At 39.1% G+C, this 13,155-nt stretch overlaps 1 protein-coding gene across 1 annotated transcript in view; it reads left to right on the top strand.

Moving 5' to 3' along the window:
• Positions 1 to 13,155, top strand: part of LOC108666666 (putative neural-cadherin 2) — a 138,852-nt gene that overhangs the window by 40,418 nt on the left and 85,279 nt on the right. The window lies entirely within an intron of this gene.

The following is a 13,155-nucleotide window of genomic DNA, read 5'->3' as shown; positions in this document are numbered from 1 at the left end:
TTGTATCTACGGTGAAAGTTGACCGTAGCAGAATAACTGGAAGTCGGAGCAAAGTTTTGGTACAATCGTCGCTCAAAAATCATTGGGAATTCGACTTCCGGCACGTGTTGAAATTAGTCTGTTGCTTTACTAGGTTTATACTTTATTTACTTTGCATTTTAATTTTTAAATCTTCCGCTCTAATAGCGTATTTTATTAGTATATATTTTTTAACAAGTTTGGTTCGATAAGTGTACTTTTCGTTAGTAAGCGCTCCGTGGCAGTTGCAACGGAGTAACATCGACAACCGCGGTAGCGTCGTCGATTGAATTCATCTGCGCTCAGTTTCGTCTGGTTGGTGATCTGCACTGTAGAATAATTTTTTATCGTTACTTTTTTTATTAGAAGTAGCAGTATCTTTATGATGCTCACATGAGTAACATGACCATCGCTCCATCCGATATTCGTATCATTTTGAAATATCGCTGTACCCCCTCGAATTCATTTTCTATGGGTTGCGTTTTACCTATTCACTATGGCGGACTGTTTAATAAAATATTTTGAGGCTTCAGAGGTTCTTGAGTGCACGGACCTGGGTAGCTGTTGTTGTTGTAATTGCCCATCCTGGTAGTGGCGACTAGGGAAGGGGGGTGATAGGTCAGTTTTTCCGGGCACTCGGTGCCACTGGTAGTTCTACGACCATCACTGGCTCGCTGACCCGCCAGAACCATTTTGATTGCATTACACAACACCCTGGACAAGCCAGGTACTCATTTATTAACCAGAGTTGGATGAATGGCTGAGTTGACCATGAGCTGAGCTTCCCGGCAGAACTTGCCTCAGTGGGACTCGAACCCGGGCGCTGGGTGCGAGAGACTGAGTCTCTCACCACTGCACCACCACAGCTTTGGGTAGCTCGATCAAGGGTGCTGCAATTACAAAGATTGAACGAGATTTTTTTAATTCTTTCATGAGACGAACTTTCGTCTTACAAACAAATTGCCATGTTGAACTGATAATTAGTTCTTGGAGACAAATAATCACTGACAGTCTAGTGTGTGGCCAATTAGAGACTCATTCTGCTGCTCTGCAAGTTGAATTGCTGACAGCAAACGTGACCTCAGACAGTAGACGTAACCTCGGGCAGTAGACGTGACCTCGGGCAGTAGATGTGACCTTGGGCAGTAGATGTGACCTCGGGCAGTAGATGTGACTTCGGCAGTAGATGTGACCTCGGGCAGTAGATGCGACCTTGGGCAGTAGACGTGACCTCGGGCAGTAGACGTGACCTCGGGCAGTAGAGGTGACCTCGGGCAGTAGACGTGACCTCGGGTAGTAGACGTGACCTCGGGCAGTAGACGTGACCTCAGGCAGTAGACGTGACCTCAGGCAGTAGACTTTGATGTCGCACTCAGCCTCAGTCTTAGCATAATTAGTAACTCGAGGTTGAAGACTCGCAATAGGAAGAGTGGATTTAAATTTTTATTTTAAAATTTATATCTCATAACACCGTGGCTAATGTTACTTTATTTTTTCCAATAGCTGCAGAATTATAGGAATTCAATATAAACTATACCAAAATGAACATTAAACGAGATTCGTTTACTTACTTCATGCAAGGCATTCCTAAAAGCCTCTCCTTTGTTCTCTGGACAGCCTTAGGGGCTTCAGTTTCTTCTTGCATAATCTGTAACGTCGTTGATTTGACGCAACATAACATAATTGAAGAGGTTATCATACGCGAACTGAAATTAGTGGGTGTCGTTTTCGCGCTGAACTGAAAAGGTAATTAATCATGAACTGTGAAGGTTATTATTTGAGAACTGATGTGAAGAATTTAATATTTTTAAAATAAACTGGCGAAATAATTTCATGCTAACTTAACAGGAAAAGTTATTTTTTCTGAACTTCTCAATTAAACTCCCCGGTCAGCATGTTTGTTCGCATTCACTATGAATTCTTTTTCTTAAAAGTCAGCATCGTGCTTGCAAAATATGAAATAAATCATAATAATTTTCTTGTATTGTAATCATCAGTTCATAATGCTATTAGATGCTCACCTCGCATTACAATCCCGGAATTGACGGCTCTCTCCCCAAAAAGCCATTTTGAATCCTGTCAATAAAACTCCACGGAGATTACAACTGAGGTTTAATTTACTTTCAATTATTAATGAATGTGTCAGCTACCACGTCAACATATATAATAACCAAAAATAGCCTCAATTAGTAACGTATGATGTGTATTTTGCACACTAATTCAAGTTTTTTATAATTTAGCGTGAAAATTTTAATGAATAAGTTCGATAATATTTTTGTAAATTTTATAGTGTTTATATGGTTTTATAGTATAGCTCTATAATTAAGCTGAATATTTTTCGCAAAAGAGTACAACTTCCAAGGCTCATTTTCTCTTGCACTAATTAAAAAATAGCATATAATCATGCTGATCTAATTGCATTAATGGTCCCTCAGGGGGGGACTTCCCCCCCTGAGGGACCTAGGGGGATTGTTCGCGCTCCTAGGGGGATTGTTCCTGAGCGCTCCCCGCTGAGCTCGCGGTGTCTGACTGCAGGTCTCAGTTGTGGGGTTGAGTTATTATGTAGGTAGGATTCCTTACATTTCCCTCCTCTGTCTCTCTCGTGCGGACGGCCGACGTCCCGTGTAAGCGACCTCTTGTTCCAGTGTCTTCGTTTCTGTTGCTTTTCACCTGTCCCTCCTTGTCACTTCGTCTCTTTGAGATGCTAACGCTGCTTCCTTCGAGCCAGCTTCAGCGAGCTGGACAATTGAGACCTACCGCCCCTTGTAGCGATGATTAATTTGAGATATTGAATAACTGAGACCTTCCGCCTCGTTGGCGATGCGACATTTTGACCTCCGGTGCGAAATAGCTTGATAGCTGAAGCGTTAGCAAACTATTATACTACCACTACTACTACTTGCATTTATGGCATCATTTAACGTTGCGTTGTGTCATGCAGACTACCCAAAACTACACATGCCTGTCACTGGACGGATATTCTTTTATATTAATAGGTATCGACGGACTCGTGCTTGTGCCCAGCAGCTGCTCTCAGTGTCGAGTGTGACGCGGTGAAGGAAGGTGGATGCCGCTCCTGCCCATGGGTATCTTGAGAGGTTTGCCTCTCCACGGTATTTATGGATCATGTTTTAAAAATTTTTGTGCCTGAAGATGACTTCCGATTCCTGATGAGCTGCCGTAAAATAATAAATTCAAGGGCAAATCGGGTTACTAATTTTTGAAGCGCTGAATTTTTAAGTGGGTCCGAAAAATTACCTCATTAAAAATACAATGTACAAAAAATCTGAACTCACTTTGGAATGAACAATTAACGATTTTATTCTTCCTAAATTGCACGCACCTATCATTTAGACCATTAGAACAATTGATTGTATTTATATAATTCCCTAAAGATTTATTCTTCTTGAGCGGGCATTTAAATATCATTATCAACCGATATTGGCGCTCAAATTCTTATTTACAATCGTTTGGTATTACATCCACTTCGAATGTTTGGAACCTTAACTGCCGACACGTACAAATAATTAGCAGAATTGTCCAAATTGATGTTTTACACCCAAATTATTTTTAAATCAAGTTTTAGAGGCCATTTGTTCCCTCGTTAAGGCAGTGTTTAATAAAAACCTAAATCTAAAAAAATTTCTGCAATTTGGTGAACTGACCTCACTGGTCGTTGCTGTACTACGGGCTCGAAAAAAACTGTCTTATTTGCATGACTTATTACACCTTTGTAGCATTTTCAATTACAATGTGCGTGCTTAGGTGAATTTTTTACCAATTTTAGTTGAGATAAAGCCGTTTAAGTGGCTTCGATACCGTATCCGGCGGAGTCACGGTAATGATTCAACTTGAAGCTAAATGTGGGACTCTTTTTTTATTATAAGTATCCCTCTGAGGGTTCTGTTGGCCTTTGTTCTTACAATATTCAGTTATACTGAGAATTCGATATTGGGTTCGACTGGCTTAAGGTTTTTTATATCAAATTTTTTGCTTCTCTTCATATCACACGCACACATCTATTTAATATTTTAAATTAATTTTAGTTGTAATTTCTTCTGCCATTCGAAGTCTGTATATTAGGCTACTAATCAAAACTTTACACACACGAAAACACGTGCAAAAAATTTCCCGACCTTTTCTTCGCGATTTGAATTGTTGATATAATATAATATATACGCAATATATATAATATATACGCAATTATGCATTCATAAATAGGAAGCTTCTCTGCTGCACATATTCTTCAAAAAATAACCTAAAAAATATTCAATTCTATTGAAAAATAATTAAATTCATACTTTCATTTTTAATGGGAATTTGAAACGATGTTATATCTATTAAAAATTTACTTGAACTAATATTGATAGAAAGAAAATGATTCATATGCGCCTAACTCTTTGTATAAAATATGAGTCGTCTTTGCTCTCAAATCCTACTAAGGATTTAATTAGGATACATAAATTTATAATTATGATGGTGAAATGTGAGTCCTGTTATTTGTTTGGATGTAATTCATACAGACATCGCGTGTTATTCGGAACAAAAAAACTCTGTCAATATTTCGTTGATCGCAATTTGATTTGCACGACCGTACTTTTCTTGCGTGCAACCGTTCTTTTCTTGCGTGCAACCGTTCTTTTCTTGCGTGCGACCGTACTTTTCTTGCGTGCGACCGTACTTTTCTTGCGCGCGACCGTACTTTTATATATGCGTGCGACCGTACTTTTCTTGCGTGCGCCGTACTTTTGTTGCGTGCGACCGTACTTTTCTTGTGTGCGACCGTTTTTTTCTTGCGTGCGACCGTACTTTTATTGCGTGCGGCCTTACTTTTCTTGCGTGCGAATGTCCTTTTCTTGCGTGCGACCGTACTTTTCTTGCGTGCGACCGCACTTTTCTTGCGTGCGACCGTACTTTTCTTGCGTGTGACCTTACTTTTCTTGCGTGCGACCGTACTTTTCTTGCATGTGCCGTAATTTTCTTGCGTGCGACCGTACTTTTCTTGCGTGCGACCGTACTTTTCTTGCATGCGCCGTACTTTTCTTGCATGCGACCGCACTTTTCTTGCGTGCGACCGTACTTTTCTTGCGTGCGACCGTACTTTTATATATGCGTGCGACCGCACTTTTCTTGCGTGCGACCGTACTTTTCTTGCGTGCGACCGTACTTTTCTTGCGTGCGACCGCACTTTTCTTGCGTGCGACCGTACTTTTCTTGCGTGCGACCGTACTTTTATATATGCGTGCGACCGCACTTTTCTTGCGTGCGACCGCACTTTTCTTGCGTGCGACCGTACTTTTCTTGCGTGCGACCGTACTTTTATATATGCGTGCGACCGCACTTTTCTTGCGTGCGACCGTACTTTTCTTGCGTGCGACCGTACTTTTCTTGCGTGCGACCGTACTTTTATATATGCGTGCGACCGCACTTTTCTTGCGTGCGACCGTACTTTTCTTGCATGCGACCGTACTTTTCTTGCGTGCGACCGCACTTTTCTTGCGTGCGACCGTACTTTTCTTGCATGCGACCGTACTTTTCTTGCGTGCGACCGCACTTTTCTTGCGTGCGACCGTACTTTTCTTGCATGCGACCGTACTTTTCTTGCGTGCGACCGCACTTTTCTTGCGTGCGACCGTACTTTTCTTGCATGCGACCGTACTTTTCTTGCGTGCGACCGCACTTTTCTTGCGGTCTTGACCGTACTTTCTTTACGGGATCTACTTTCCTTTGTGGGTTGTTATTTCATTTTTGTTATCGTAATTTCCTTCCTGAAATTTTACTTTACTCTGCGGTATTTAACTTTATTTCGCATTACCGTACTATCATTTAAGGGACCGTGCATTCCATTGTGAGATTTTAATGTGTCATGAGATATCGGATTCTCCTTTGTGAGATTACATTCCCATCAGCTGGGTCGTATTTCCGTTTGTGAGATAATTTCTTTCATTAATCCTCGCCGTGTTAACCAGAAACATAGGAATCCTATATCCTAACTTGCGTGAATTTCACCTATTCTGGCAGAACGAAGGGTTCCATTCCTCCGTCACCCCATACATGGTCATCCCAAAGAATAGAATTGTTTTTTCTCCTGCACGAAACTTTGCGTCTTCTGAATGGACTTCCCGCCGACACTCCCGATGTGATCGAGACTCGAGTTGCCGCTGTCACAGTTACAAATCACTGCCGACTTATGGCCGGTTGATGAATGGCCGACGGTTGGCCAGCGATGAAACGGCTTCAGTTTTTCATAGTGATACGCGATTCAAGCTACCCCCTTCTGTATTTCCAAATGTGGGTGTAAAGGAAGATTTTAGCGGGATTGATATGACTTTTATACTCTTCTCATGCATTGCAGTGCTCATATTTATGGTAGTCGTTGGCCGTACCCGCTTCCATACAATCCGAATAAAATCACTATTGAAATACTACTTCTATATCAATAGAAATACTTTGGCATTTCCGAGTGCATTTGCGGTCGATGTTGTCTGATGCTAATTTGGCGCCGATTTTTACCACGCTAAGGCATCAGCAACGAGTAATGCTAAATCGTATATATCGAGTATATCTCGTTGATTACTGACCATAACAGCGTAAGAAAGAGCACAGCTTGGAATTTATTACTGCCTTTAGGTGCTTAGAATTATCCTCATTTTCAAAATTTGATTCTTCGGCTTTAGGGGGCCTTGCAAACCTTGTTTTAATTTACTACATCGAATGATACAAGTTAACCGGTGAATACATACATGTATAGCGTTTCAACTGAACTTCCTGCGAGTGAGATATAACTTTCGACATATCCTGTCATTACTGCTTTCGATTCTATTAAAAGATACTCCTGGGATATACTACGGAATAGTTAGTGCAAAAATGAGCGAGGATCTGAAGATTGCCGAGTTTTTTTCTGCGTTAGAGCTCGCTTCATCAACCGCTGAATTTTAAATAATATACATATTTTCTAACTCGATTTAATTTCGGTATCTGGTTTGCTCGCATCGAGACGACTTAGTACGGGAGCTCGAGTTTCATGTATCAGCGTAGCGAGGACGTTTCCGATAATTGATGATGTAAACACATCCTATATGAAGTCACAGAAAAACTTTATTTTGGCCAACGCACAGTTCAGACTTTACCTTAGTTTTCACCTTAATTTTGAGGAAGTGTGAGCTATTTTGCTTCTCTAATATAGTTTTTTTGGCACCATGTACGAAGAATCTTACCGTTTCTCACTAAGTCACTTTTGTTTTGATTGTTTCAAAGCTCTCGAATTTGTTATCAGTGCTGGATTGATCAGCACGGCCTTTAGGCTAGTAAAATATAATCGTATAGATTTATAGTGAAATATTTAATTAGCAGCCCGTCAATACCGCTGACCATCCGTCGGCCCGCTGGACAAAGGTTTTTTTCAAACGTGACTAGTCTGCTGACTGTATATCAATAATCATGTCTCTTTCTAGTGCAGAAATCATCAAACTTTATTCTACACAAATTTGAATAACGAAAATTTCTTAGATTGTATTCGACGCAGATGCCTTATAACTTCAGCCTCAGGTTTTTCGATGGTAACTTTTGGTATTCAAATGTATTTTTTTTCAATTGATGTGCAGGGTGAATCACGGAAATTTTCTATTTCGTATTTCGCACCAAGCAGCCAGATGTTTTAGGAAAAGGGCGTGGAGTATTTAATATAAAAACAAGGTCGTGAAGTTTAGTGTCCCGCCTTTTCAGTTGCCACTGTGCATTGGACAAGTGAGCGGCGCACGTTTGTTGTCGCGGCGTACTTTTCTAATTACCGTTTCATTATCGCTACTCACCGAATATTTCGTTCTCGGTTCTCTATTCGTCCTGCAGGTCGGGTTCCTAATCGGAAATCGATTGTTACGTGGGTGAACACATTTAGGGCAAGTGAAAGTGTTTTTTTATTACCACGTTTTTCTTAGCTCGCTTTCGTGTCTGTGATGATCAAATCTTGCAATCGATATTTCACCAACTTTCCCATTTATAGCTAGCGCTCTGAAACTTTTAGGGAAGCTCAGCTCCCGATAACAATACAATAATCAATAATTTGTTGCACGTTTCCAGGCGTATAAATTCTAAAGGAACTCACAAGCAGGGTAAGACCAAGAGAATGAAAGCAAACAGAGATCAGTAGCTGCCGAAAAATTATTTTCTACTTTTGAGTCCACATGAAAAACGTGGTCTTTGAAAATTTTTTTTATACATTTTTATGATGTTATCTTAGATCAGTGGTTTACAACGACAGTTCTGGGACCCTACCCCATTGGAAAAACAACATGTACGCAGAACCATCGCCAAATGTCCGTCAATATGATTCGGCAATTTGAACAGAACTTCACAAATAGACTAACTTCATGCATTGACAATGGGAACCGTTATTTGTCCGAGGTCATCTTTTGAACTAAGTGGTACAAAATTTAGGTAAATTTTTCTTTTCAATTAAATTCACATTCTAATATATCCTAAATATGTCTTTTTTATTGAGCTGTAAAATCAGGAAGTTTCCGTGAATCGCCGTGTACCTAAGAATAGATTTTGTGATGATCTTTTGAAGATGCATCTTCGCTTATGGTAAAAAAAACTTCGAAAAGCGGAATGGTTTACATGCATCTTGAATTCACAGTTAGTTTTCACCTTCCATTAATTGATTTACTCGTATACAGCTCATTATGGTTAGCAAAAATCGAAAGCTAGATCAACCATCTGTCAGGAATTGGGGTTACCACTGTCTGTACCAAACCCCACTGGGGTTTTGTTAACCACCTGCCGCTAGTTGGGTTTTATTTGGAGTTATGCGTTTTATTGGCAAATTGGGCTTTAATTTTATTTATCTATTTTATTTATTTTTATTTATTTATTTACCATAGTGTAATTCAAGCATTCAATTGAAATCTTTTGCTTTGATTTGACACTTTGAAAATTTCTGCGACCAAAAAAAAAAGTATTTTATTCATTTGATAATAACGGACAATGGTGTCATTTCTTCTGTTGATTATTGAACAAGTTCATGAAACTGACGTTAATAATTCCTCATAGTAATAATATATATTAGTTTCCAAATAAATTAATTGTTGATGTTGAGTAGTTGACACTATTCAATGGATTAATTTGGACATCATCAATTATAGTAAGATGTTTCAAGTAAAAAGTTAAATTATTCTAGCGAACGCTCGCGTATAATCAGAATTCACCTTCATCGTTAGGTTCACGGCCAAAATTAATTTTTTCTTTACCACCGCGACGTTCTTAGGAAAAAAATTTCCTAATCGGAATCATAGAAGAACGGTGGATAAAAAAAAACAAATATTGCAACCAGATAACCCGATACCGCTATCAAACAAATGTCGCAAATATGAGCAAATCTGAATTAGAAAACTGTAAACGAATTTTTCGATTAGGGTTAAAGGCCTGAAATCTGAACCTTTTCGAACTCTGTGGGACAAGCGTTAATATCTTATAGCTCGTTGCTGGATCCGGGCCGAGGAATGTGTCCGAAATCAGAGGTCAAAGCAGAGGGTTTGTCGTTAACGACGGCCTGAGGGCAGCGGCTTCTTGCACAGATTGGTTGATGATCGCATTTGGTGCCAAGTGTATATTCAAATGACATAGATTATCTCGTGACTTGACTGATATTGATTTTTATTATTTGAAATGTCCAGATTATTAGAATCCGAATGTTTAGAAAGGGAATTGACGACCATGTCCGGTTTAATTGCAGGCACTTTCGTGCTACCGTTGATTCATCCCCAACATGCTGCGTTCGGAAGAAAGACTGCGTTATTTGAAAAATATTTCACTAATATTGAATATTTTTTGCAAAATAGCCCATCACGAGTAAAATTCAAGCTGAATGTTTCCTGCGCCAGTATTGACTTCTAAAACTTATTGTTTGTAGTGGTGGTTATTTAAAAAAAATCACATTATGAAACATGCATTTCAATGCAAAGATATGCCTATGTTGTAGAAGACATTTTTTTTTAAATTAATCAGTGTTGCCAGCAGTCGTTGCGACAGGCTGGCGGCAAAAAAAAACATTTAGCTCATGTCCTTTGAATGCGACGTTCAAATTACCTGTCGGTTACGTTCGAATTTTGTCTTCGCGTTTACGTTTAAGTTTTTCATGTCGCGGATTACGTGCGGTTTTTGTTTACCAATGGATTAGATAATTGTTGATAATTCTCGTTTTGTTTTCGTTGAGAAGAATTTAGCAGGGATATTGTTTTTGTGGGTATTCAGAGGCTGAGATGGAAAGCTCCAATTAATAAGTTTGGTTCCGCTCCAAATGCTGAAAGCCAATATTGTAACCGTCATGAACTTTGGTGCCCTAAACTTTACGTTTGATTTCGACTTGGGAGCTCGAAATTGCCCGACCAACTTATTGAATATTATGGGCGAGTTATCGCTGTCCAAATATTACAATTACTAAAACGTCGCTGATGTACAGAAAATCACATTATTGCTGATCAATTTAAGAAAGTTTTATAAATGAATACCATTGAAGCAGCCAATGGCTGGATATTAAATTAAATATACAATTAGATTTTTTGATCTAGATTTTTGTTTAAAAATATTGTAGTTAATTTTCAGTTTGAAAGCTAACATTAGTAGGGTGTACGCTGAAAAGAGTGTGACCAGAGCTTTGTTGGTTAATTATATATATAATAATGGCTCTTTTATTTATACTTAGTTGAAATATTAATTTATCTTAAATTTATTAGAAGCTACATCAAAATTACTTTAATTTTCTTCCATTGAAGTTGCAATGTACTACAGATTCTTAGTGAATTTCTCAATGCAGTTTTATCCCATAGTATTTAATACGAATTTATTCTGTCTGTAGAGCTATTATATTCTGCCATCTGGGGCACCCCTGTGGCTTACTCAACGCTTAATTAATTCTTGACGACTTCCCCGAACGCTTTTGATTTCCTTTTAGAAGTTAAACGCTCGTAATTGCTGACATGTAACGGTATTTTTGATACGTAGTCTTAAACAATCTGGGGCCATACTTTGAAAAATCGCTAAGTGAACTTAAGTACTTACGCTCTATTTTCTTGTCTATGATTGGTGGATTTTGCTTGAAAGGCCGTCAATGATTGGTTGATGAACTTACGATCTTTTAACTTTTTTTTAAAAGTATGGGCCCTGATCAGACGATTTTTGGCACCGCAATTGAAAACTTCGAAAGTTAGTGATGGTGAAGGCCGTTTGGGCCGTTAGTAGACGAGGCATTTTCTAGGGTAACAATAGAGCTCTGCGCTGTGCCCTGACTGGACGAATTAGAGCCGGCATAGTGCGGCCATACAAAAGACGTGGGATGTTTTTCAACAGAATTTAAAGGGAATTTATATTTTGTCTCTAAATCGCATTTCTTGATTTGTGCAATTCCGCGGAAGCAGATAGTGCCAACGTGGCAGGAATTCTGGGTCAGGTTGGGAATTCATTGAATGGTAATGGTTTTGGTCATTAAAATTATTCAGGCTATTCATTTCAAGTATACCGGTAGCAACAAAGTAACGTATAACTCAGGTGCAGATTTTCTTCTTTCATTACCCATCACCGGATAATTAAGTACAGTACCGGTATTAATATTTCTGTTGAGTCAGAAGCTAATATAAACCTTGTTGAAAAAGTGGGCAGTCAGATATTTAAAATTTGAAATCTTATTTGGCATCGCCAGATAGGGTTTTCAATATATTCTACATATATCCTCAAATAATAAATTGCAAATCGCATTGGCGGGTCGGGAACGATCGAGGAGTCCTATATAACCGGGTAAAACTCTCTACAAACGTTTAGTGTTTTCCGTTCCGCGCTTTAGGTCTTCATCAATTGTGGGATTCAATTCTTTCTTGTTTTACTATCTGGTGCGCACTACGCTACGCAATTGTACAATATCAGTCAACCAAAAATACTTGCGAATACGGCACTGAAATGAACAGCATCTCCTGCCTAGTAGTGATCCAGTTGTGACAGAGACGTAGTCCCTCTGTAGTGTCATGGTTACTCGAGGCTATTTACATGAGGATTATTATTCATAAAGATTTTTACATGCGGCCTTTTCATCTTCTCGCTGCCGATGCAGCTGTAAAGATTTCAATCTATTATCTTAGGAATTATATAAAAAGTGAGAAGATTATATCCAAAGTGAGTTATAAATCGGTATTGCGAATGCATTCGAAGTCTCTCGAATGTAACAGTCTTGACATGTCATTTTTTACTTATAACCATTGATCAGAAATCATGGAGTTATCATTATTTTGTAGCCACGGAAGGTGAGAGCCGAACGAGGTGAAGCTCAGAGAATTCTACTCGTGTACATGTATATGCATTTTGCATTCATAGGGTCTGACCGTGAGCACGGTGTTCGTGAAATTCCGGGGAAGAATCCGGCGTTGAACGCCGAAAATATTTTCATTTTTAAAAAAGTTCTTTTGTCTTGTTGTACCCAGGAGTCAGAGTTTCTGTTTTTAAAGTCAGAAAGCCGTTAGACTAGATAGCCGCTGCATCTGAACTCGTGCTGCGTGCGTGTGCTGGAACTATAGTTCAAACGTGGCCACGATAGTTGGCCACGTTTGCGACGATAAGTAGTTTACAAATAAGTATTTAATAATGAGAAGTTTGTTACAATAAAAAAATGTTGCTTTTGCTATAAATGTACAATTGTAAATTTCGCGTATGTGCGTAGCAAAATGTACATACTTTACATTGTAAATTTTGTCACTGTTAGCTAAATTTCATGCTTTCAGAACGAAGAGCACAAAACGAACGCAATATTTGAACACATTTAACATGCGGGTTACGTTAAAATTCATCATAAATCAACTAAATCAATTTGAAATTTCAAGTAACTAAACATGGCTTGCACATACCCTGGCATTTGATCAGGTTCTACCAATTCCCTGCGCAGACTTCGATCCTTTCCTGCGCGCTCAAATGCCTTGGAGGCAAATTTTTTAGAATTTTTCTCAAGAATTTTCTCTGCAGATGCGGCCACTTGTTGGCTTATAAATATTCAAAGAGACCGAGCCGGCCCGCGTCATGCCCAACTCTGAAAAAATTGAATTATTTTTTTCGCTTTTTGAGCTGAGGAGGCGCCTGTAAAGTTCAAGTTTTGGGTTC

The sequence above is a fragment of the Hyalella azteca genome, unplaced genomic scaffold (assembly GCF_000764305.2).
Source record: "Hyalella azteca isolate HAZT.00-mixed unplaced genomic scaffold, Hazt_2.0.2 contig12078, whole genome shotgun sequence".
Classification (NCBI taxonomy): domain Eukaryota; kingdom Metazoa; phylum Arthropoda; class Malacostraca; order Amphipoda; family Hyalellidae; genus Hyalella; species Hyalella azteca.
This window is presented reverse-complemented; position numbering and strand designations above follow the sequence as displayed.